Source organism: Cryptomeria japonica, chromosome 10, assembly GCF_030272615.1.
Source record: "Cryptomeria japonica chromosome 10, Sugi_1.0, whole genome shotgun sequence".
Lineage (NCBI taxonomy): Eukaryota > Viridiplantae > Streptophyta > Pinopsida > Cupressales > Cupressaceae > Cryptomeria > Cryptomeria japonica.
The window spans coordinates 848356954-848382272 of record NC_081414.1 but is presented as its reverse complement, the minus strand read 5'-3'; positions in this window follow the sequence as shown (position 1 = coordinate 848382272).

The following is a 25319-nucleotide window of genomic DNA, read 5'->3' as shown; positions in this document are numbered from 1 at the left end:
TTTCTAAACCAGTTCTATTCATGATTTTGCATTTGCCATTCTTAAATTGTAACTGAAATCCTTTCTCAACTAATTGACCAACACTCAAAAGATTATGCTTTAATCCTTCAACATAGTAAACATTGTCAGTGTTATGCTTACCATCAAGAGATATTGAACCCTTACCTTTGATTGAACAAGCTTTGTCATCTCCAAATCTTACTAGACCTCCATTGTACTCCTAAAAAGTTAAGAATTTACTTTTGTCACCAGTCATGTGATGTGAGCATCCAGAATCAATGATCCATTCATCCTTAATTTCAATTCTAGCAACCAAGGCCTATTCTATTGGTTGCTCTACAGGTGTTAGTTGATCTTCTGTTATAGCAACAAAAACCCATCCATTGTCTGTTGGATCCTCATCAGAATCATCAGCGACTCCTTCATCAACAACATAGCAAGATTTATCCTTATTTTTCTTGAAGTTGTATCTTTGATATTCAGGGTTACATCTGTATGTCCTTCTAGCTTCTTCTCTTAACCTAGCATGTCTAATAGGGCATCTTGAAACCATATGACCAATCTTATTGCAGTTAAAACATTTAAAGGGTGATTTACCTTCATACTTACTTCTAACTGGACCTTTAGGAATTTTTCTTGCGAATAGTGCTTCAAGTTGTTCAAGTTCTTCATTTTCTCTCCCACTTTCTTCAAGTTCTTTTGCATAAAAGGCTTTCCAATCAGACTTGTCAAAAGATGGTGCAAATGATGTTGATGCCTTAATAATATTAACCAAAAATAATTTAATCAATTTACTGTTTAATACCGGTGAGACAGTCTGTTATACCGATGGACAAAATTAACTGATAAATGCAATACTGGTGAAGATTAATGCATGAATTTAAAAGACAAAGCCATCCACAACACATAACACCAATATTTGTACATGGAAACCCTGTAAGGGGAAAAGCCATGGTGGGAAACCTTACCCATAATCAGATGATACTACTGCAGATAGTAAGTGTACATAAATGGGGTTTGCACATGCAGAAAGGCCAAGCGCCTAGAGCTCACTGCTCAAACACGTAAGGGAAGTAACATTGACTTACAGTTGGATGATTAAATCCAATAATAATGTACTACTCAAAATAGCATCTTCATATGCTGGATTCAGTACCGGTGTAGTTCTGATATGCTTTCACAAAAACCTAACTTTATCTTCAAGTGATGTCTGCATGTGTAGCTCTACTTAATCTCACATATACCTTCACACAAAACCTTTTTCACATTCCCCATCAATCTTACAATTAAGATCTTACATTTATGCCATACCCTAAGACCAATTTTAGTAGGTCAGCTCTACAAGATATTACAATAAAATCATTTTACAAACAATACAATATTCGATGCAATAACCGATTGAACATGTCGGCTTAATGCATTTACAACATCAATTAATCATCTTCATAACGTGCCATGCTGATCTGGAAAGGTTAAGCCTGTCGGTGAAACCCTGGATAACCCTGGACCTATTTGCCAGTAGAAGCAAATATGCCAATACAAATAAACTGATAAACAACTTTCCAACATATGATGTCCAAACAATGTCTTCGACATTACCAAGTATCTTTTATGTCATGCCAAGTGTCGATGATCATTATTTCCTACCGATGATCCATGTACCAATGACTATGTAAAAATCACTTGCTTGCTGGTGAATGATGCTGGATCGCCAGAGTGCTAGAGTTTTAGTAGGTGTTGACATCAATGAAAAAACCATACCAAAATACCAACAATATGGTCTTCAAAGGGATCATAAGACACCTTATGACCCCTTAGGAGACCATATGACCACTTAGCATACTATATAGTGTCGTAATGGGTTATATGGTGTTCTGTGACCCCTTAGGATGCCATATGACCCCTTAAGACACCATATGGTATCATTAGGGTTCATATTATTGTTAGGATTCCCAAAGATACTGAGAGGGGGGGTGAATCAGTATCTGACCGGTATAAGAATTTACTTGAGTTATAACATGAAAAGCATATCAAAACTCTATACTCGTAAACCAAAAATAATGTAGTAAATAAGAACAACAACCACAACATAAGAGACACACCATAACATAGTATTTTTAATGAGGAAACCCGGTGTGGGAAAAACCTTGGTGGGATTTGTGACCCACAATATTTGCTTACTGACCAATAAGAGAATATTACTGTTTACAATAGGGGCCTGCACATGCAGGAAGGCCAAGTGCCTAGATCTTATTTCTCAGTTACAAAAGAAGTCACACTAACCTACAAAATTGGATTGTACAAATCCAATGTCTTGTACTACTTTAGATCAACATCTCCTATGCCAGATTTAGTACCAGTTTAAGCTCTGCAATATTCATAAACCCTTATCCAATATCTGCCTTACAATTTGCATATTAGGTCTACATTAATATTTTCATCTCTATCTCCCTTCTAAATGTTCTACAATGATCTCATACTTATATGAGTCATATTACAATCTGCCAAGTCAGTTTACAAAAGATTTTACAATTAAATATAAAATATAATTACACAAAATTCCTGTTGGCTAGGGTGCAGGTAATCTTCCTTTTCGGTGTTAGTGATCTATATGCCGGTGTAGAGTTTGTCGGTGTGGGTGCCTGTGTCTTCCGATATCACATGATTGTAAGGTTGCCATCAATGACAATACCTTCAATCACCTACAATTTCTCATTAGAGTGTGCATCTGCCAACAATATTCCCCTTTGGCATTGATGGCAACACTCATGAAAAAAATCAAAACTTTAGTCCAAAAAGAATCTGCCAAAATATCTTACCAAAACTATGTGCTCCCCCTGAGCAGATGATCTCTTTCTTCTGATCATTTTTCTCATTTCCACTACTCCCCTTTTGACATCAATGACAAAGGTTATCAAAGTGCCAATTGAGTGCAGTTTCAACTCGATCCTTGTAACTAGTTGGTCACAATTTGGAATAGGTCTATCGATACAAGATTTAGGCTCTCAGTGAACTTTTCACTATCTTTCAATGCGGCCTCTGTTCTTTGAATAGTACCGGTGAGGTGATGCATTTATTCCTCCAGTGTCTTCAGTCCTTGAACAAGTGCCTCTGAGATCTCTTTTCTCAAAGAGATGAGGTAGTCCAATTTGGGACTGAGTTTGCATTTAAGATCTTTTGCCTTTCCTTTTATTTTTTCTTTCTCTTTTTCCAATTTCTCAAGTTTTTCCTCAAAACTGTATATCTCCTACTCATTTCCTTGTCTCTATCTGTTGTCAAAATGTTTGTCTTGCATGTATCTATATAGAGTTCCTTAAACTCCATTATTGTTCTGTTTAGTGCCGGTAAAAGGGTACCAATGTGTCCCATGCACTTCTTTATTGTTTCATCAAAGAATTTCTCTTTCTCTTTGTTCATTTTCTTCTTAAATGTCTCCTCATTTATTTGATCAACTATCAAAATGTTGTCGGTGATGTATTTAGACAATGTGTCTAGTTGACCTAAAGAATCTTTATTGTCCACAATGCACTTGGATGCTATCAATTTAAGAATAGGAATTGTGTCATCAATAGCCTTATAGGATTGTGCATTACACTCTGTGATTTTCTTTATTGAGTCCAGTAAGACCTCTGTCACATTTGTAGGCTAAAATTCTACATTGAAGTACCAGATGTCTGCCCAACTATTCTCACAATTTCCTTGTTGCCGGTTGTAGTAATAACCTTGCTTTTTTTGACCTCTGGTAGGTCAGTTTGTGTTTGTATTTCTACTAGCAAAGGTTTAGGCTTTTTAGCTATTACCGGTGGCACTATTTCAATTTGAACCTGTACATCAATCTATTGGTGTTCCTATTTCTTAGTATGTGCCTCAGTGGGTTTCCCTGTGCTCTCAATTGCCAGTTTTTATGATGTAGTCACGGTATGCACTACCGGTTTTCTAGCTTTATCTACTAGTGCTTCTGATGATTTCCTAGTGGTGTCCTCTACCAGTTTCTCTATTTCTATGCTAACATTAATCTCAACATCCAGTAGCCATATCTTTCTTCTTATCCTCAGTGGTTTCTTTATCTACCACAATATTCACGTCTTGGGTGTCTATATTCATAGTATACAATATTTCTGATTCAGGATTTGTGTCTTCTTAAGGAGTCTCCATACTCTTAGTTGCCTATTGATTGTCAGTAGTATGTGCTGATGGAGTATCAAAAGGAGGTGGGGACAAGTTATCAATTATTTTTTAGGCTTGGAGGTCCACCTACCTTGCCTTTCCCCTTATCCTTGTCCTTTTGGTATACCCTGATGGTCTTAGGTCTTTTGAGTTCTTCTTGTTTCTCTTTTTCAACAAAGAATATATCTCATAAATCTATTGTTTCCTTAGAAACTTCATTCACTCTGCCTACCATTAGTGCTACATGCCAGTGAGTGGTTGAAAATACTATCTGGTTGGCCTCACTGATTGATTGGTCCATCTCATCAAGTGAGTTTACTGGATGCACTGCAAGTAATTTTTCAATTTTTTTCTTCTTGTCCAGCTCAACAATAGCTACCCTTCTAGATTCTAGTCTTCTGTACAAATCATTTGGTATATCATCAACAATCTCCAACAAAATTTTCTTGTAAATGTCTAAGTGTAAAATTACACTATTCTCTACGCTCTCTTTGTCATTAGTGGAAAGTGTGTTATACAACTTGCTAATGTTTTTCAACTTTCCATCCTCTGTTATTTCATTTAGTAGTTTGTCAAATGGAGTAATGTATTGTTTTACCTTCTTCTTCTTTGGAGTCAACTTCTTAACAAGAGGCCTAACTGCTTGTTGTTTTTGTCTTGTTTTCCTGGGCATAGGTGAGGGCGTCGGTGATGGTTTTCTTTTCCTTTCTACCCTTTTAAATACCGTTGGTATCTCACTATCAGAAGAAGTTGCAATTGGTGAAAGATGAGCTTCTGGTTGAAGTCCTTCCAACTCACTTTCCTTGATACCAGTTTGCTTCAATACATCTTCCTTAATTGCTTTAGCTTGTCTAGTGCCTTTCCTTATTGTTTGTTCAACTTTCTTAACTCTTTTCTTAGACTAAATTCCAAGCTCAATTGTTTCTGCATTGCCAAAGATTTTCTCAGATGGTTCCTTTGGTGCTTCAAGGAGGGCTTTTGCATAATTTTCAATGATGTTATCATCTGTTTCATATCCCATTTCAGTTACCCAGATAGTTCTAGGGACAATTGCCTCTATCTAGATTTCATCTTTCTTAATTACAAAACATATTTCCTTTTGATATTTGTCTACTATTGCCTATGACAGCCTTATTCTAGTCTTCATTCAAGCCTTCAGTGCTTGAAAATGTTCATTTATATTTTTCTCTCTGTCTTCTCCCATGTTGTTTAATAAATCCAATAGTTGCTTCCCTACCGGTATATCAAAGCCAAATTTTTTCCTACCAATACTGGGTACTTGCTTAGTAATGCACAACATCAAACATACAAGCAAATTTCCAAATCTGAAAGTTCCCTTCTTATCTCCTTTGATCTTCTTTAGATTGTCTATCAATTCATCTTTAAGCCATTCACACACATCTATTCTAGCATTGTCATATGCACTTTTAATACATAGGCTAGATACTAAGTTTAACCTATTTGCACGTGTAGCCTTGTAGCCTAGAATCACGCTGACAAATCTAACATTGATGTACTTCACATCATTTACCCTTAGAGACCTTTTATCAAATGTTGCACCGGTTAGGTCCATCACAGTGTCATTTGTGACCCTTTTAGTTTGGTCAAGCCTACTACCAGTGGAGGGTAACCCTGTTACTACCTTAATGACTTCTTTGGTGACCTTATGGATGGAATCCAACCAAAATAATTTGCCATGGACTCTGCTTAGGACTATTCTTATCACATCTTCAGGAAAATCAGGAATGCTAAGAATATCCAAAAAACCTAGGGTTTCTACTACCTTGTGTTCTGGTTTGACATTACCATTTATATCACAAATCACAGTCCTATACATGTTCTTGATTTCATCATCTCCTAATTCCTCTATATGAAAATGTATGTATATTCTAGGATCCTCTACATAAACTACTCCCTTAGGTATTTTTGAGAATGCACCTATGGTATCATCCTTCTTTGCTATTTCGGGAACAAGTTTGAATACAGGTTCAACACGCTTGATAACTTCAATCATAGTAGGGTTTGCAATAAATTCAGGTGTGGATGAGGAAGCCATAGTTATAAATAGCTCAATCTACCTTAAGGATGAGTGCTTGGATGAACTGCTTCACTTTTTTGCTAAGGATTCCTTCTCTTGGGAATTTTCACGCTCTCGAAGATTTGAATGCTCGGTGAATGAAAAAGGAGCCAAAACACTTGCTTTATAATGTTATTTTCTCCAACTACCACATTTAATGCTTGTCGGTTAAGTCAAAACTTAACTCATCTGCTGGTAAAGAAGTAATTCAACTTCTCACCATCAACCAAGGGTATAACAGCATGTTTTTCAATTTGTTGTCAAACCCTCAAAGGATTTTCCTTCAGTTAGATGAAGATTCTCCTGCCGGTGGAGTGATACTATGTTCTGCCGATGGAGGAGTATTCCCATCAACATTCTAATCTGACTTTCTGATCCATTGTTTTGAGAATTCTTGCTTTACCTCTTCAACCTTTTCTTTACCTTTCAAGCTAGGTCCTTTGTGATTTGTCGGTGATGCCTTACTTCTACAAAATTTTATAATATGTCCAATCTTGTTACAAGCATAACAAGTCACATTGTTTTTCTGAATATCTTTCCCATATCCTATGTCAGTTTGTGTTTTGCATTGATTAGATAAGTGTCCAAATCTTCCACAAACATAACATCTTACATTCATTCTACAATTTTTTGAATCATGACCAACTTTTTTGCATTTAGAACATTGATCGGTGGGTGTGTTGGTGTTCTGATAATTTCTAGATCTACATTGATTTGCTCTATGACCATAATTGTTATAGTTAAAGCATTTCCCATTAAATTTGTAAGCATTAGGTTGTCCTACCGGTTTACTATGATCATGATTGTTTGCAGTAGCGGAGCTTTCACCAACTTCAAAGCCAAGGCCATTTGTATCACCATTAGGTTTCTGGTTCTTCAGCATGTCATCAAGTTCTTCTGAACTTTTCTTGAATTTTTCTTTGTGTTGATTTGCAGTAGCCAGTTCACTCTCCAAGATTCCTTTATGTCTCATGAGTTCATTTGTGTCATTTTGTGTATGCATCAAATCTCTCTTCAACATATCATTTTCATGACCAAGTCTTGTGTTTTCATTTCTAGTATCATTTAGTCTTCTAACCAAGTCATCTTCATTCTTCTTTCTATCTTCAATTTCTTTACAAAATCTCATAGTCATATCTTGCATCTCATTCTTCATTGTACTGTTTTCTTGTCTCAGTTTGTTCACCAGATCATTAAGAGTTTCCTTTTCATCATTGTCATTCTACATCTTTTCACAAAGTTCTCTTCTCTTATTCCTTGCAATAGTGAGGTTTTCTTGAAGTCCTTGAATGATATCTTGTGTGGCCTTCAAATCATCTTCAAGTTTGATATTCTTTACTTTTTCTGCATCATAGTCTGAAAGAGTTCTTTCCAATTTCTTTCTCAAGTTTTCCATCTCTATCAGTGTCAAGATCTTCCTCAAGCTGTTAGGTTTTGAAAATAGAGGACCAGGCTCTGATACCAATTTTTAGGATTCCCAAAGATACTAAGAGGGGGGTGAATCAGTATCTAACCAGTATAAGAATTTACTTGAATTATAACATGAAAAGCATATCAAAACTGTGTACCGGTAAACCAAAAATAATGCAGTAAATAAGAACAACAATCATAACATAAGAGACACACCATAACACAGTATTTTTAACGAGGAAACCTGGTGTGGGAAAAACCTCAGTGGGATTTGTGACCCACAATATTCGCTTACTGGCCAATAAGAGAATATTACTATTTACAATAGGGGCCTACACATGTAGGAAGGCCCAGTGCCTAGAGCTCACTGCTCAGTTACAAAAGAAGTCACACTGACTTACAAAATTGGATTGTACAAATCCAATGTCTTGTACTACTTCAGATCAGCATCTCATATGCCAAATTTAGTACCGGTTTAAGCTCTGCAATATTCATAAACCCTTATCCAATATTTGCCTTACAATTCACATATTAGATCTGCATTAATCTTTTCATCTCTATCTCCCTTCTAAATGTTCTACAATGATCTCATGCTTATATGAGTCATATTGCAATCCACCAAGTCAGCTTACAAAAGATTTTACAATTAAATACAAAATATAATTACACAAAATTCCTGTCGGCCAGGGTGCCGGTAATCTTCCTTTTTGGTGCTGGTGATTTGTATGCCGGTGTAGAGTCTGTCAGTGCCGATGCCTATGTCTATTGGTATCACATGATTGTAAGGTTGCCATCAATGACAATACCTTCAATCACCTACAATTTCTCATTGGAGTGTGCATTTGCCAACAATTGTGTCCTGAGTCATATGGTGTTCTATGACACTTTAGGACACCATATAACCCCTTAGGACACCATATGGTGTCCTTAGGTGTCAGATGGTGTCCTAAGGGGTCGTATGGTGTCCTATGACCTCTTCGGAAACCATATGACCCCTTTTGACATCCTAGTGCACGACATGACCCTTTAGGACCATAGGATGTCCATATGGTGTCCTAAGGGGTCATATGCTATTTTAACACATGCATGACCCCTTATGACCACATATGACACTTAACGACACCATGTGAACCCTCATAATACCATATGACTACTAACGAAAGTATTAATAATCTAAATTTTAATATATACATTTATATATTATAGTATTAATATATAACATTTTTATTATATATTAATATATTGAATATTATTATATTAATATAATAATATTCAATATATTAATATATTAATATAATGATATTTAATATATTAATATATTGTATCTTAATATATTCATATACAATATATTAATATATAACTTATTGATATATTAATATATTAATGTTATTAATATTGCTAGAATCAGATATTGGATATCGGATTTTTATGACATAAATTTCAAATTTTGAAATTTGGCTCGGGAATGCTTTGGGATTTTGCTTGGAAATGACAAGACTGGAAAGTCAATAGAAAAAATGTGTTTTTGAGTATTCTTTGATTTTTTGAGACTTTGTAGTGGTGGGTGACAACTTTTTTTTAGCGAAAATTGATAAAACAAAAAGGTTTTTTTAAGGACATTGTTAGCTTTCCAACAATATAAGGATTGTTATTTATTTTCTAATTGAATTCTGACTAAAGTCTTGATTGATAGGCTAATTGAAAAATACACGTAACTTTCAAACGGTATCACATTTTATAAATCTGAAACATGCGTCACATTCTATGTTTCATCTACTATAGGAAAAACAATTGAATTTCATAAAGTTTAGACCAATTTAAGGTGGTAAGATGTAGGAGTTTTTGAAATTCTTAAAATTTGTAGTAAAAAATTCATAATTAATTATTTACTACATAAAAAATTACAAAAATATGTGTCATATCCAAATATGAGTCTACTACTTATATTATAAATCTTATAAAAAATAAGTATGTTTTGATTATGATTAGGGTGGTCAAATATACACATACTTCTTATTTTTTTCCTAAAATTTTAGTACCACTCTATTAAAATTTCAAATTTTCATCAAATATATATTTTTTTCAAAAAGAAACTAGTAGATTAGAAACTATATTCAATTTGCTATAGATTCTCTTGTTACATATTTTTAAAATAATGTTCATAACTTACTCAACTTTTCATGTTAAGTTGCATAACTCTAATTTTCTGAAGTTTCATTGCCACTTAAGGGCCTGTTTTGGCACACCATGATCCTACACATACCCATATTCTACTCCTTATCACCTTACTACATTGATTTTCTTTTCAAACAAGAATTGAGGATCACAAATTTATATGTACATATAGTTCTCCTTCAACTTTCATCTTTCTCTGATTCCATCTAAATACCCCCTTGTTCTCTTCTCCTTTTTTACCATTCCTTCATTTTATAGATTCGGCTTTTCTACCATCTAGTAATATTTAATATGTTTTATCCCCTAGTCAAGGTCCCTCTACAAGGTAATGTATGGTGATTTTCTTGATACTTGAGTGTGAAGGTATCACTCTTAGACTTCGCTTTTGTTTGCCCCTTATAGCTCCTCAATTTTAGGAAAAAATGCTTTCTTTTTCTTTGATTTTGGTTAGTTTCTTATAAGCCACTAATAAAATATCATTTTTTAGCAAAAAATTAATTTTGTTTGTCTCAAAAGAGGCCAAAACCGAAGTTTGATGACCTAAGGACTTAATGATATTATTAGGATTATGTTTTCCATCAAAAGAACAAATTATTTACTACAATTTTTAAATAAATTTATTATTAACAATATTATATACTTGACACCTTATTACATTAGAAGACATAAAAATGAGACACCTGAAAATTATATGGATGTGAGATAATTAGAAAGAAATTAAATTTCACATCCTTAAACAATTCATATATACTTAACATCACACACAAGTACAACAAAATAAAAGACTTGGGTCACTCGATATGGACCCTTCTCAACTTAACTTGCTTCCCACAAGCATTCTCACTATTTTACTCCCTTAATTCAACTAACTCTTATAAAACATCACTTGAGAATATATGGTTAATTTATTAGTATAATTTAATTATAGCTAAAGGAACATATCAATTCAACATCATATCTTCCACTAATACTCCAAAAATTGCATGTTCTATCAAAATAAATCATACATATAAACATATCATATCTATACATGTTCCTTAATAGTCATAAAGCACATACATACATACATATATATATATATATATATATATATATATATATATATATATATATATATATATATATATATATATATATATATATATATATATATATATATATATATATATATATATATATATATATATATATATATATATATATATATATATATATATATATATATATATATATATATATATATATATATAGCATGTCTACATAATCATATTATAAGATGTCAACATAATCATGAACATAAAATCTGTTAGATGCAATGACAGTCCCAAAGACACTGAGAGGGGGGGTGAATCAGTGTCTAACTGGTTAATGGAATAATTATAGCTTTGTAACCCAAAACAATGTACTGGTAAGCAAGAAATAATGCAGTAAATAGAAATAACAGAGACAACATAAATGTACACCATAATACAAGATATTTTAATGAGGAAACCCGGCGTGGGATTTGTGATCCACAATATTTACTCACTGGCCAATGAATAAATACTACTTACAATATGGGCCTCAACATGTAGGAAGGCCAACAACGTAGAGCTCACTTCCCAAAAGAGTCTCACTAACTACAACAAGGATAATTAAATCCAAGATAATGTACTACTCAAAATAGCATGTCCAATGCTTGGTTTAGTATTGGTTTAAGCCCAAATAGATACCTTAACCAAAAAACCTTTGCTATCACTAAATCACATTATACAATAATCTCCTTAATTACAACATTCTTTATCTCTCATACATATCATACCATTCCTTTCTATATCCTTCTATATCTTCTATATCCAAAATGACCTATGATATCTCATGCTTATATGACTCTTTACAATATATCAAGTCGGCATAAAAAAGATAATTATATTACAATACAATAAACAAATTTTTATCCCATATCGGCCTATGTGCCAGTATGCTTCGTTGTCAGTGTAATCTGAATGCCGGTGAAGGTGCCTGTCAGTGCTGGTAGATGGTGTTGGTGTTGATCTTATTGCTGGTGTATGTGTAAATACATAATGCCAGTTGGTTCCCATCAATGACAACATCAACAATTCTCATATGAGTGTAGAATGCCAACAATCTCCCCCTTTGGCATTGATGGCAACACTCATGAGAAAAATTGAAAACTGTTATCCCAAAACTGAAATCCAAAAAGAAGTGTGCTCCCCCTGAGCAAGTGATCTCCTCTGTGCATGCAGTTTTCTCCTTACTAATCCCCCTTTGACATCAATGACAAAGGATGTCAAAAAGAATCAAAGAATACAAAATTTCTACCTCAAAGTCTATAACCGATTGGTTACAATTTGAAAAATGTCCGCCAAAACTAAGTTCAAACTCTGCATAAACCTATTACTGTCAAAAATAATTGTCTGTCTGTTGCATCATGCTAGTGAGATAGTGCATTTGTTATTCTGATGATCACTCTCTAGGAATTGTTGCCTTGGTTAATTCAGCTCGTTGAGTGATAAGACTGTCCAATTTTGGACCATGTTTTCTCTTTAGCTCTTGGGCCTTTAGCCTTATTCTTACCTTTTCTTTCTCCAAGGTTCCAATTTTTCCTCAAACACTGACATTTCTTGTTCAAAAACTGATATAAGTTCAGATGAACCTATCATAATGTCCTCTATGTCATCAATCTCCTTTTGTGTCTTCTTGATTTCCTCATCAATGTCCTCTATCAAACAGTGAGGCTTGCAGGCTTCTCTATATAACTCCTTATACTCCAAAATTGTAGAGTTGAGTATTGGTAACAATGTAGCTAGGTGTTTGGTATAGTTATTTATAGTGTTCTCAAAGAATGCATTTTTCTCTTTATCAACTCTCTCCATAATTGTATCCTCATTCACCTTCTCAAGAGTTAGAACATTCTCAGCAATGAATTTGGACAATGCATCCAATTTACCTAATGAATTATCAATGTGATCTACCTTGCATGTTGGGGCAATCTTTTTCAAAATAGGTAGAGTGTCATCAATAGCGTTATATCCTAAGGCATTGCAATCTGTTATCCTTTTGATAGAATCTAGAAGAACATCTATCACATTTGTTGGTCTGAATTCACTTGTAGATGTGCTAGATTCTCCAATAGTTTTCCTCTCAATAAATACGTCTCCAACTACCTTGATTATCTCTTCCTTATTCCCAATAATTTGTTCCTCCTTATTCACATTCTCTGTCGGTGGATCTGTCTCAACATGAATCTCTGCCTCAGATGGTTTCTCAATCTCAGTATGAATTTCTGCCTTAGATGGTTTCTCTATGTCAGTTGCTTTGTCTTCTATCGGTGTCTCATTATTCTAAGAGTCAACAATATTTGCTAGTGACTCAAAGATCTTGACATTCTGACCAATAGTTGCCTTATCCTCTCTAGTCTCCTTATCTACAACAATGTTAATGTCTTGTTTGTCAACGTTCATGGAAAAAAGAATCTTAGGATCAGGGTTTGTATCATCAAGTGTTACATCTCCAGTGGCCATATCTAGTGGATTTTCTATGTGTACATGTGGGGTATCTTAAGATGGAGGTGGAAGATTATCAGTAATCTTTATTGCAGCAATACCACCAACTTTACCTTTTCCGTTATCCTTGTCTTTCTAATATGCCTTAAAGGTTTTGTCCACTTTCGGTCTGCTCCTTTCCTCTTGCTTTTCCTTCTCAACAAAGAATATATCCCAGCTATCAGTAGTCTCATCAGCAATTTCCTTAACCCTTGCATCCATTAGGCTCACTTGTCAGTATCCACTAATAAATACTGACCAGTTTGCTTCCAAAATAAGTTCATCAATTTCTTCCTTAGAATTTATAGGATGTACTGCCAAAAGTGCTTCAACTTTCAGTTTCTTATCAAGTTCCATCACTGATAGTCTTTTTGCTTCTAATCTCATATATAGATCATTTGGTAAATCATCTATAACTTCAATTAATACTTTGTTATAAATGTCAAAGTGCAAAATAATGCTCTCTTCAATATGTACCCTGTCAGAATCCTTAAAAGAATGATACAATTTATTTACATTTACTAGATTTTCTTCCTATGTTATCTCATTCAATAGATCATCCAGTGTAGAGGTGACCGGTGTCTGTTTCTTTTTTTAATGTTAGTATCTCCTTGAGTTCCCTAACTAGCTACTACTTCTTTCTCAATGTCCTGGTTCTTTTAGGAGAAGGAGAAGGTACCGGTGGGGTTTTCCTTTTTCTCCTTTCCACTCTCTTAAACTCATCAGCCTTTCCACTGTTGGTATCAGAAGAAGTGACAACCAGTGAAATATGTGCTTCCGGTTTCAATCCTTCAAGTTCACTGATTGATATGCCACTCATATTCATGACATTTTCTTTAATTTCACTAGCCATGTTAGATGCATCACGGATAAAATTCTCTTTTCTTACTTTCCTTCTACATTGATACTTTACTTGCAATGGTTTCTGCACTTCCAAAATTTTCTTCAGATGGTTCTCTTGGTGCATCAAGTAGTGTTCCTGCATAAGTTTCAAGAATGGGTAAATCAACCTCATAACCCATCTCAATAACTCAAATAGTTCTAGGGCTTACTGCTTCCATCCATGTCTCATCTCGTTTAATAACAAAGCATATTTGTTTGTCATATTTGTCGACTATGCTCTGCAGTAACCTCTCTCTTGCCTTCATTTTGGTTTGAAAAGTTTTAAAGTAATCAGCAATGATCTTGTCATGGTCAATGCCCATATCGGTGAAAGCTTCCAGAATTTGTTTTCCTATCAGGATGTCATATCCAAAACCCTTATGACTTATGTCGGGTATCTCTTTGGTGAAGTATAGAATTAAGCATACAATCAGGTTGCCAAAAGAAAAGTACCTTTCTTATCTCCCTTAACTTCTTCAAGTTATCAATCAATTCATCTTTAAGCCATTCACACAAATCAATTTTAGTGTTATTGTTTACTATCTCATATGCAATGTGAATACAAAGGCTAGAAACCGAATTCAGTCCATTTGCATGTGTTTCTCTATATCCAAGTATCATACTCACATATCTAACATTGATATCCTTATCATCATTGACTCTAAGTGATCTGTTGTTGGATGTAGCTCTGGTTAAGCTCATCACACCCTTGTTAGGTATTTTATTGATTTTGTCAGGCCTACTACCGGTCGAGGGTAAACACATAACTGCCTTAATTGCTTACTGGGTTATCTTGCAAACTGACTCTAACCACATGAACTCTCCATGGACTCTACTCAACACAAGGTGTACTACTTCCTTCAAAAATTTAGGAATGCTCAAAATTTCAACAAAACCTAAATCTTCAACAATCTTATGTTTAGGTTTAATTAGACCTTGCTCGTCAGTAATGACATCACTAAACATTTTCTTCAAATACTGAGTCCCTAGGTCTTCTATCTTGCAATGGATATAGATTCTCGGGTCTTCAGCAAAAGCAAGACCCTTCAGAATTTTCAAAAAAGATCTAATAGAATCATCTTGTTTTGCAATCTTAGGGATAACCTTAAATATGGGTCTAGGGCATTTGATGTTTTCCACAATAGTAGGGTTTAAAATAAACTCAAGCACAGAAGATGAAGTTGCCATTTCGATAAATACCTCTTAACTTGAAATTCTCTGAATGCCTTAAAATCACTTCGCTGCTTTGCCTTAGGATGCCCTTTCTCAATTTCATGCTCTTTGAATGTTTGAATGCCTGGTGAGTTGAAATGAGGGTTTTCCAGTGTTATATAGCAAAAGTATTCTTCAAAAAACCACATTAAATGCTCACCGGTAAGTGAAAACTTAACATATATGTCGGTAAAGAAGAAATGTGTCTTCTTACCATCAACCGAGGGTAAAATGCATGATTTTCAACTTGTTGCAATACCCTCGAAGGATTATTCCTCAATCGGATGAAGAATCTCCTACCAGTGGAGGATTACTCTATTCTACTGCAAAAACAGTTTTATCAACTCTCTGATCTCCTTTCTTAATTCATTGTTTTGAAAAATCTTGCTTTATCTCGTTCACCTTTTCTTTTCCCTTCACACTAGACCCTTTATTGTTCGGCAGTATAGTCTTGCTTCTACAAAATTTTGCAATATGTCTAATCTTGTTACATTCATAACAAATTACATTATTCCTTTAAGTAGCCTTGCCATATCCTTGACCAGTTTGTATTCTGCATTGATTAGATAAATTCCCAAATTTACCACAAACATAACATTTCACATTCATTTTGCATTTATCTAAATTATGACCAACTTTGTTGGTAAATTTGTATTCCTAAAGTCCTTTAGTGAATTCTTGTGCAGTCCTCAGATCATCTTCAAGTTTGATATTCTTCAATTTTTCTGCATCAAAATCTTCAAGAGCTCCTTCCAACTATTTTCTCAAACTCTCCATCAGTACCGGTGTCAAAATCTTCCTAGTGTTGTTAGGCTTTTCCAAAGAGAGGACCAAGCAATGATACCAATTGTTAGATGCAATTATAGTCCCAAAGACACTGAGAGTGGGGGGGGTGAATCAGTGTCTAATGGGTTAATGGAATAATTTAACTTATTTATAGCTTTGTAACCCAAAACAATGTACCGGTAAGAAAGAAATAATGTAGTAAATAGAAAAAACAGAGACAACATAAATTCACACCATAACACAAGATATTTTAACGAGGAAAATCAGTGTGGGAAAAACATTGGTGGGATTTGTCATCCATAATATTTACTCACTGGCCAATGAATAAATACTACTTACAATAGGGGCTTGCACATGCAGGAAGACCAACAGCATAGAGCTCACTGTCCAAAAGAGTCTCACTAACTACAACAAGGATAACTATATCCAAGATAATGTACTGCTCAAAATAGCATCTCCAATGCTTGGTTCAGTACCAGTTTAAGCTCAGATAGATACCTTAACCAAACAACCTTCGCTGTCAATAAATCACCTTATACAATAATCTCCTTAATTACAATATTCGCTATCTCTCATACATACCATACCATTCCTTTCTATATTCTTCTATATCTTCTATATCCAAAATGACCTATGAGATCTCATACTTATATGGGTCTTTACAATATATCAAGTCAGCTTACAACAAATAATTACATTACAATACAATAAATAAAAGTGTATCCCATATCGACTTGAGTGTTGGTATGCTTTGTTGCCAGTGTAATCTGAATGTCGATGAAGGTGCCTAACGGTGTTGATCCTATTTCCAGTGTATGTGTAAAGACCTAATACCAGTTGGTTTCCATAAATGACAACATCAACTATTCTCATATGAGTGTAGAATGCCAACAATCTCCCCCTTTCGCATTGATGGAAACACTCATGAGGAAAATCCAAAACTGTTATCCCATAACTGAAATCCAAAAAGAAGTGTGCTCCCCTTAAGCAAGTAATCTCCTCTATGCATGCATTTTTATCCTTACTACTCCCCCTTTGACATCAATGACAAAGGATATCAAAAGGAATCAAAGAATACAAAATTTCTACCTCAAAGTCTATAACCGGTTGGTTACAATCTAAAAAATGTCTGCCAAAACTAAGGTCAAACTCTGCATAACCTTATTACCATCAGAAAGAATTGTCTCAGTCTACTGGATCATGTCGGTGAGATAGTTCATTTGTTGTTCCAATGATCGCTCTCTAGGAATTGTTGCCTTGGTTAATTCAACTCATTGAGTGATAAGACTGTCCAATTTTGGACCAAGTTTTCTCTTTAGCTTTCGGGCCTTTAGCCTTATTCTTACTTTTTCTTTCTCCAAGGTTTCCATTTTTTCCTCAAACACTACCATTTCTTGTTCAAAAATTGATATAAGTTCAGATGAACCTATCCTATTGTCCTCTATGTCATCAATCTCCTTTTGTGTCTTTTTTATTTCCTCATCAATGTCCTCTGTCAAACAGTAAGGCTTGTAGGCTTCTCTATATAACTCATTACACTCCAAAATTGTAGAGTTGAATACTAGTAATAATGTATCTAGGTGTTCAATACAGTTATTTATAGTGTTCTCAAAGAATGCATTTTTCTCTTTATCAACTCTCTCCTTAACTATATCCTCATTCACCTTCTCAAGAGTTAGAACATTCTCAACAATGAACTTGGACAATGCGTCCAATTTACCTAATGAATTATCAATGTGATCTACCTTTCATATTGGGGAAATCAATTTCAAAATAGGTAGAGTGTCATCAATAGCCTTATATTCTAAGGCATTGCAATATGTTATCCTTTTGATAGAATCTAGAAGACCATCTGTCACATTTGTCAGTCTAAATTCACTTGTAGATGTGCTAGGTTCTCCAATAGTTTTCCTCTCAACAGATACTTCTCCAACTACCTTGATTATCTCTTCCTTATTCCCAACAATTTGTTCCTCCTTATTCACATTTTCTGTTGGTGGATTTGTCTCAACATGAATCTCTGCCTTAGATGGTTTCTCAATCTCAATATGAACTTCTGCCTCAGATGGTTTCTCCATGTTAATTGTTTTGTCTTTTGCCTGTGTCTCATTATTCTAAGAGTCAACAGTATTTGCCAGTGACTCAGAGATCTTGGCATTCTCACCAAAAGTTGCCTTATCCTCTGTAGTCTCCTTATCTACAACAATGTTAATGTCATGTTTATCCACGTTCATGGAAAAAAGAATCTCAAGATCAGGGTTTGTATCATCAAGTGTTACATCTCCAGTGGCCATATCCAGTGGATTTTTTGTGTGTACCGGTGGGGTATCTTTAGGTGGAGGTGGAGTATTATCTGTAATCTTTATTGCAGGAATACCACCAACTTTACCTTTTCCCTTCTCCTTGTCTTTCTGATATACCTTAAAGGTTCTGTCCACTTTTGGTGTGCTCCTTTCCTCTTGCTTTTCCTTCTCAACAAGGAATATATCCCAGCAATTAGCAGTCTCATCAGCAATTTCCTTAACCCTTCTAGCCATTAGGCTCACTTGCTGGTGTGCACTGATAAATACTGACTGATTTGCTTTTGAAATAAGTTCATCAATTTTTTCTTTAAAATTTACAGGATGTACTACCAAAAGTGCTTCAACTTTCAATTTCTTATCAAGTTCCATCACTAATAGTCTTTTTGCTTCTAATCTCATATATAGATCATTTGGTAAATCATCTACAACTTCAATCAATACTTTCTTATAAATGTCCAAGTGCAAAATAATGCTCTCTTCAATAGTTTCCCTGTTAGAATCCTTAAAAGAGTGATACAATTTATTTACATTTACTAGATTTTCTTCTTGTGTTATCTCATTCAGTAGATCATCTAGTGTAGAGGTGACTGGTGTCTATTTCTTTTTTGGTGTTAGTTTCTTCTTGGGTTCCCTAATTGCCTGCTGCTTCTTCCTTAATGTCCTAGTTCTTTTAGGAGAAAGAGAAGGTATCGGTGGGGTTTTCCTTTTTCTCCTTTCCACTCTCTTAAACTCAATAGCCTTTCCACTGTCAGTATCAGAAGAAGTGACAATTGGTGAAATATGTGCTTCTAGTTTCAATCCTTCAAGTTCATTGGCTGATATGCCACTCATATTCATGACATTTTCTTTAATTTCACTAGCCATGTTAGATGCATCATAGATAAACTTATCTCTTTTCTTCCTTTCCTTCTGCATTGATACTTTACTTGCAATGGTTTCTGCACTTCCTAATATTTCTTCAGATGGTTCTCTCGGTGCATCAATTAGTGTTCTACATGTGACTTTAAGCTACCTTAGGTAGCCTATAATATGGCAAGTTGGAAATTCAGTCAAAATCAGCAAAGACACATGCCACCTCTTGTTTGCCACTTGGTTGAGCTTACTTGAGAAAGTTACCACTCATGTATTGTTGGGATCAACTTTAGAGTTCAACTTATCACTCTACCTATATGTGCACACATAGTGTTAGCAACAATCAAGAAGGGAGACTGAGAAGGGGGGAGCAGTGAATCAGTCTTCATGAGATCAAAGAAAATTAAACTCTAAAACATAAATTGATAAACTGCAACAATAACAAATAAGAAAATTAACAGTACAACACACAACACCAAGATTTTGATGTCGAAAACCCGATTAAGAGAAAAACCACGGTGGGAACCTAGCCACAATAAGATGATACTTTATAGTAGTATATGAAAATATTACAATGGGGAATGCACATGCATTCAAGAACACTTCATAGAGCTCACTACTTAAAAGATTTATACCCGGAAGGCTACAACCCTCAAGGAAGTCTCGGTGACTTAAATATGATTCAGACTACAATCGAAAAGGAATGAACTAAAATAATAGAATCTACAAATGCCTAATGATAGTTCCAGTTAAGCACAATTGTTTTCTCTGTAACACTAAACTCTACACAATACTTCACTGAATGATATATTATTGTTCACACATTTAACTCTCTTTGATAATCCAGACACAATACCCACACCCATATATACAAATCATCAACCTTGATAACAACGTTGGCTAAACCCTCAACCCTCAAATCATAATTACAAAAATTGCATTACAAGATACAAAGATCAACCACCAGACCAATATTATGATTTATATTACATAGCATGGACCTAATTCAAATTTTGAAATGATTACATCCACCGGAAATCTCACCAAGATCAACCGCAACACGCTACACCACCAGAAATACTGCATAACAAGCAAATTATCACCGATTCATAGAAATCACCAAATAATTACACAAAGATCAGTGCAGATCACCAAAACAAATAGGACATGACTAGGAAACACCATAAAGCATGTTATAATCATTTGGAATAGTTGCACCAACACCTCTTTTCAAATCTTCATCGGTCAACGTCTCAAAGCCCAAGAAAACAACCAATCAGCAACTGTTGTGAGGAAAGATAACTTGCAGAGTATCAAATCATGAACCATATGAAATGAAGATACAAACAAACAATAATCCAAAATCTCATCCCAATATTTTATCACACCGGAATATACTAGAGGGAATACCGGATTTTGCAAAACAGTGATTAGCAAAACCAAACTACAAAACCGGACCAAAAACCTTTTCCAAACTCACCAGAATAACTCACAGGAATATGTTGGCATCAATGACAAAAACATACCCTAGTAACAACAATGAACAACCAAATCAAACAATCTTCCCGATAATCCAACACATAGTTCATTATAAATTTAGTCTAAAGTTGATGCAAGTAATAGTGTTAGTCAATCCTACTCCTAAAAGTTTTTTTTTTTTTTTTGATTATAGGAGTTGGGTAGCTTCCCTAGAAACTATAGTGTGTCAAGTAACCTTTGTAACATTATTAGTGATGCTAACGTGATAAGCCATCTAGTACCAAATGGACTAACGGGAGATTGGACCTCATGAACTCATGCCTACCATAGGAAACTTTTGCTAGTCAAGCCAAGCCCCCAGCCTTATTTCTACTAGTTATTAACATTAAAGAATTATTTGAATATAATATTACTATTAATATAATAAGAAAGGGATTAAAATTTACTCCTATTATTTTCTACTCAAAATAATAATTGTTAAAGTGATAGCTATGGTTGGATTGTTTAGGCTGACATAACAAATGGAAAATGTGTGAATGGCCTATCGGCCTTACACATTTACAAAGTCTGATTTAATATGATCCTTATCAACTTTGTAACTTATATTTGTATCTATCCCACCATCCTTGAATAATAAGATGTGTTTATTATAATGTAATTTATCCCTAACAAAAAGGCGTGTTGATTAAATAAGAAGCTGACTTTTGATATAAGTCGTGTTGTTTGATCAAGTTGTGGTGGGTATATGGATCCATTCATTAAATCATCTTCAGAAGTTAGAATCAGTCATCAAGCAGATCATGTTCCTTCTATTGCAGATCAAAGTACATACATCCTATAACAGTTCACATCATTCACTCACCAATCTGTTGATATTAATCTTCAATAGATAGAAGACTATCTATAAGAGTCTGTGAATAAACTAAGGAAGAGCATTTTTCATAGAAGATCATATATTCTCTATTGTGGATTGTTTCCATTCATATATGGCTTCAAGTGTGAAGAAAATTCTTTGTAAAGTCACTTGACATAGTTGAGATAATAAAGGTTTACATACTTCATTGTTGGGTTTTTTACCTTCAAGAGGAAGGTTTAACCAAGGTACACTCTGTGCAATTGTGTTTGATTTCCTATCTATCTAATTTGATCACCAAATTTAACATGGTATCGGAGCCATGGTGAAGTAAGATCATGATCAGATTTCCTTACAACTTAGAAGTTTTCTCTCATCTCTCACCTTCAAGGAGAAACTTCGAAGCCTCGAAAATGGTGAACGGTCTTAATGTTGAGGATAGGCTTGAAGGTGCATCTAACTTCACCTCATGGAAGTTTAGAGTGCTTATTGCACTTGAATAAAATGATCTTCTTCATTTTGTGGAGGATAAAGACTTATCTGAGCCACAAGATCAAGAGGAGAAACTTCAATTCAAGAAGAATGCCATAAAATCAAAGAAGATATTGATCAAGTCTATGAGGGATCACTTAGTGCCTATTATCTCCAAGATGAAAAGTGTGAGAGATATGTTCAAGACCTTGGAAGGTCTATATGAGATTAAAAACACACGTAGGGCTCTTGCATTAAGGCAACAACTTCATCAAGTAAAGATGGCGAAAGGAGAATCTGTCATGTCATTCTTCATGAAGATTTTAGAACTTAGGGATCAACTAAGCATTATTTAATATTTAGTGATTGATAAAGGCCTTGTCATGTTGGCATTGAATGGCCTTCCTCATTCATGGGAGCCATTTATTCAAAGTATAAGTGGAAGATATAAATTACCTAAGTTTGATCATCTTCATGCGGATTGCATTCAAGAAGAATCAAGATTGGTGGCTAGGGGAATTGTCAAAGGTTCTCAAAATGAAGACACTCATTCTTGCCACCCAATATACCGAGAAAGGAAGGAATTGGAAGAAGGGAAACTTCAAAAGGAATAGAGATCAGAGATCAAATTTTGTACATGATTCAAAGAAGAATCTAGAAATATCTCTCTCACATCTAGTGCTTTAGGTGTGACAAGTTTGGTCACTATGCAAGGGACTACTTGACAAGGCCTAAACAATAGATGGTGAACATTAATGAAGTCTCAACTCAAAAGGAAGCTGAAGATAACTCTAATGGATTCGTCTTCATATATGCCTTATCAAGTAATGTTCCTATAGATAGTGATACCTAGTTGATTGATAGTGGAGATTCAAAACACATCAATGACTATTGGGAGCATCTTTCAAATTTCGTGGAGGAGTATTATCTCCAAGTGATCATTGGAGATGATGCACGCTATTCTATAAGAGGATTTCATGCTACATCACTCAACCTAGAATTTGGAGTTCTCTTCACCTAAGTGATGTCTTATTCATGTCGAGAATCAAGAGAAATATTATGTCTATCTCAGCCTTAGAGGATAAGGGTTATCAAATTGCATTTTTAGAAGGGAGAGTTCTTGCATAGCCAAAGAAATCTAGCATCAATATTGCTCGTGTGATTGGGAATCATCATGAGAGTTTGTATAAGCTCTACACTCATCCTGTTCAAGCTATTCTACATGATTCTTCTAGTTCTAGTGAACTATGGCATAGAAGACTTGGAAATCTATATTTCAAGGCTCTTCCATCATTGGAGAAGATGATTAAAGGTATTCCAAAACTCAGTCATGTACATGTTGGTACTTGTAAAGGTTGTGCTATGGGTTAAGAGTACATTTCATAGTAGTGAAAGTAGGTCTAAAAAAATTCTAGATCTTGTACATTTAGATTTATGTGGTCCAATGTCAATTACATCCCTAAGTGGACTTTTGTATTATGTAACTTTCATAGATGACTACTCTAGGAAGACTTGGATTTATTTCTTAAGGTCTAAAGAGTCTGATGAAGTCCTAGGTAGATTTAACGAGTTTAAAGCTCAAGTACAAAACTTATCTGGGAAAAGAATTAAAGTTCTAAGGTCTGATAATGGAGATGAGTACAACTCTCATAGCTTTAGAAATTTTTGTAGTGAGGCGGGGATCAAGGGGGAGTTATGTGTCCCTTACAACCCTTAGCAAAATTGGGTTGCAGAAAGAAAGAACAAATCCATTGTTGAAACTGCAAAAGCCATGATCCATGATCAAGACCTTCAAACATTTTTTTGGGCATAAAATTCTAGAACAATGGTGTATGTTTAGAACATATCTCCTCACTAGATATTATAGAATATGGCTCTAGAAGAATCCTTTTCAGGGATTAAGCCTAATGTAAGTCACTTGTGGATCTTTTGTTGTTTGGTGTATGTTCATATACCCAAAGACAAAAGAACCAAGTTGGAACCTTTTGGCAAGAGAGGAATTTTTGTGGGCTACAGTGAAACCTCTAAAGCCTACTGTATTTACATTCCTAGTTAGAAGCAAATAGAAGTGAGCAGAGAAGTTACATTTGAGGAAGATGTTGCTTTCAAAAGATCTAAGGGGTCGCGCATGGATATAGATGATGAAAATCTTGAGACTTCTTAAGACATGGGAATTGATCATACTCCTGAGATTCAGAGGGAGTCCACTAAATTTGGTGCACATGATGATTTGATTGAACCTTTGGATCCTAGTGATGGGCCTAGAGATATTATTATGAACCGGAAGAGACCTCTTTGGGCAAGAAACACTATGCAGGAGGCTGAACAATTTGCAGTTCCTAGATACACATCTAGAGAAAGTAAAAGACCATAGAGATTCTCTAGCTATGTTGCATTGATGTGTAACTTATTGAGACTGAACCTTCTAGTATTGAGGAAGCCTCAAAACAAAAAATATGAAAAGATGAAATGGATGAAGAGTATCAATCTATTATTAAGAATCATGTTTGGAATATTGTTCCTAGACCTAAGGGGAAGTCAGTTGTATCTTCCAAGTGGTTGTACAAGATTAAGCATGTAGTTGATGGAAGAATTGATAAACACAAGGCTATATTTGTGGCTCGTGGTTTCTCTTAGAAAGAAGGAATAGGGTATGAAGAAAAAATTGCTCCTATTGCTTGCTATACTTTTATCAGGACCATCATTGCCATTGCAGTAGCTAACAGATGGAAGTTGCATTAGATGGATGTAAAGACAACTTTTCTCAATGGTGTGATTAAGTAAGAGGTCTACATTAAGCAACTTGATGGTTTTGTGGTTCATGGGAAAGAGTCTCATGTATGCAAATTTAGGAAAGCTTTATATGGTCTTAAGAATGCTCCACATGCATGGTATGAAAGAATTGAAAGATACTTAGTGGGTAGTCTCATGTATGCAAATTTAAGAAAGCTTTATATGGTCTTAAGAATGCTCCTCATGCATGGTATGAAAGAATTGAAAGATACTTAGTGGGTTTGTGTTTCTGCAAGAATGATGCTGATCCAAATCTTTACTTCAAGGTATTCAATGGTGAAATGTTGATCTTGGTACTATAGGTTGATGATCTA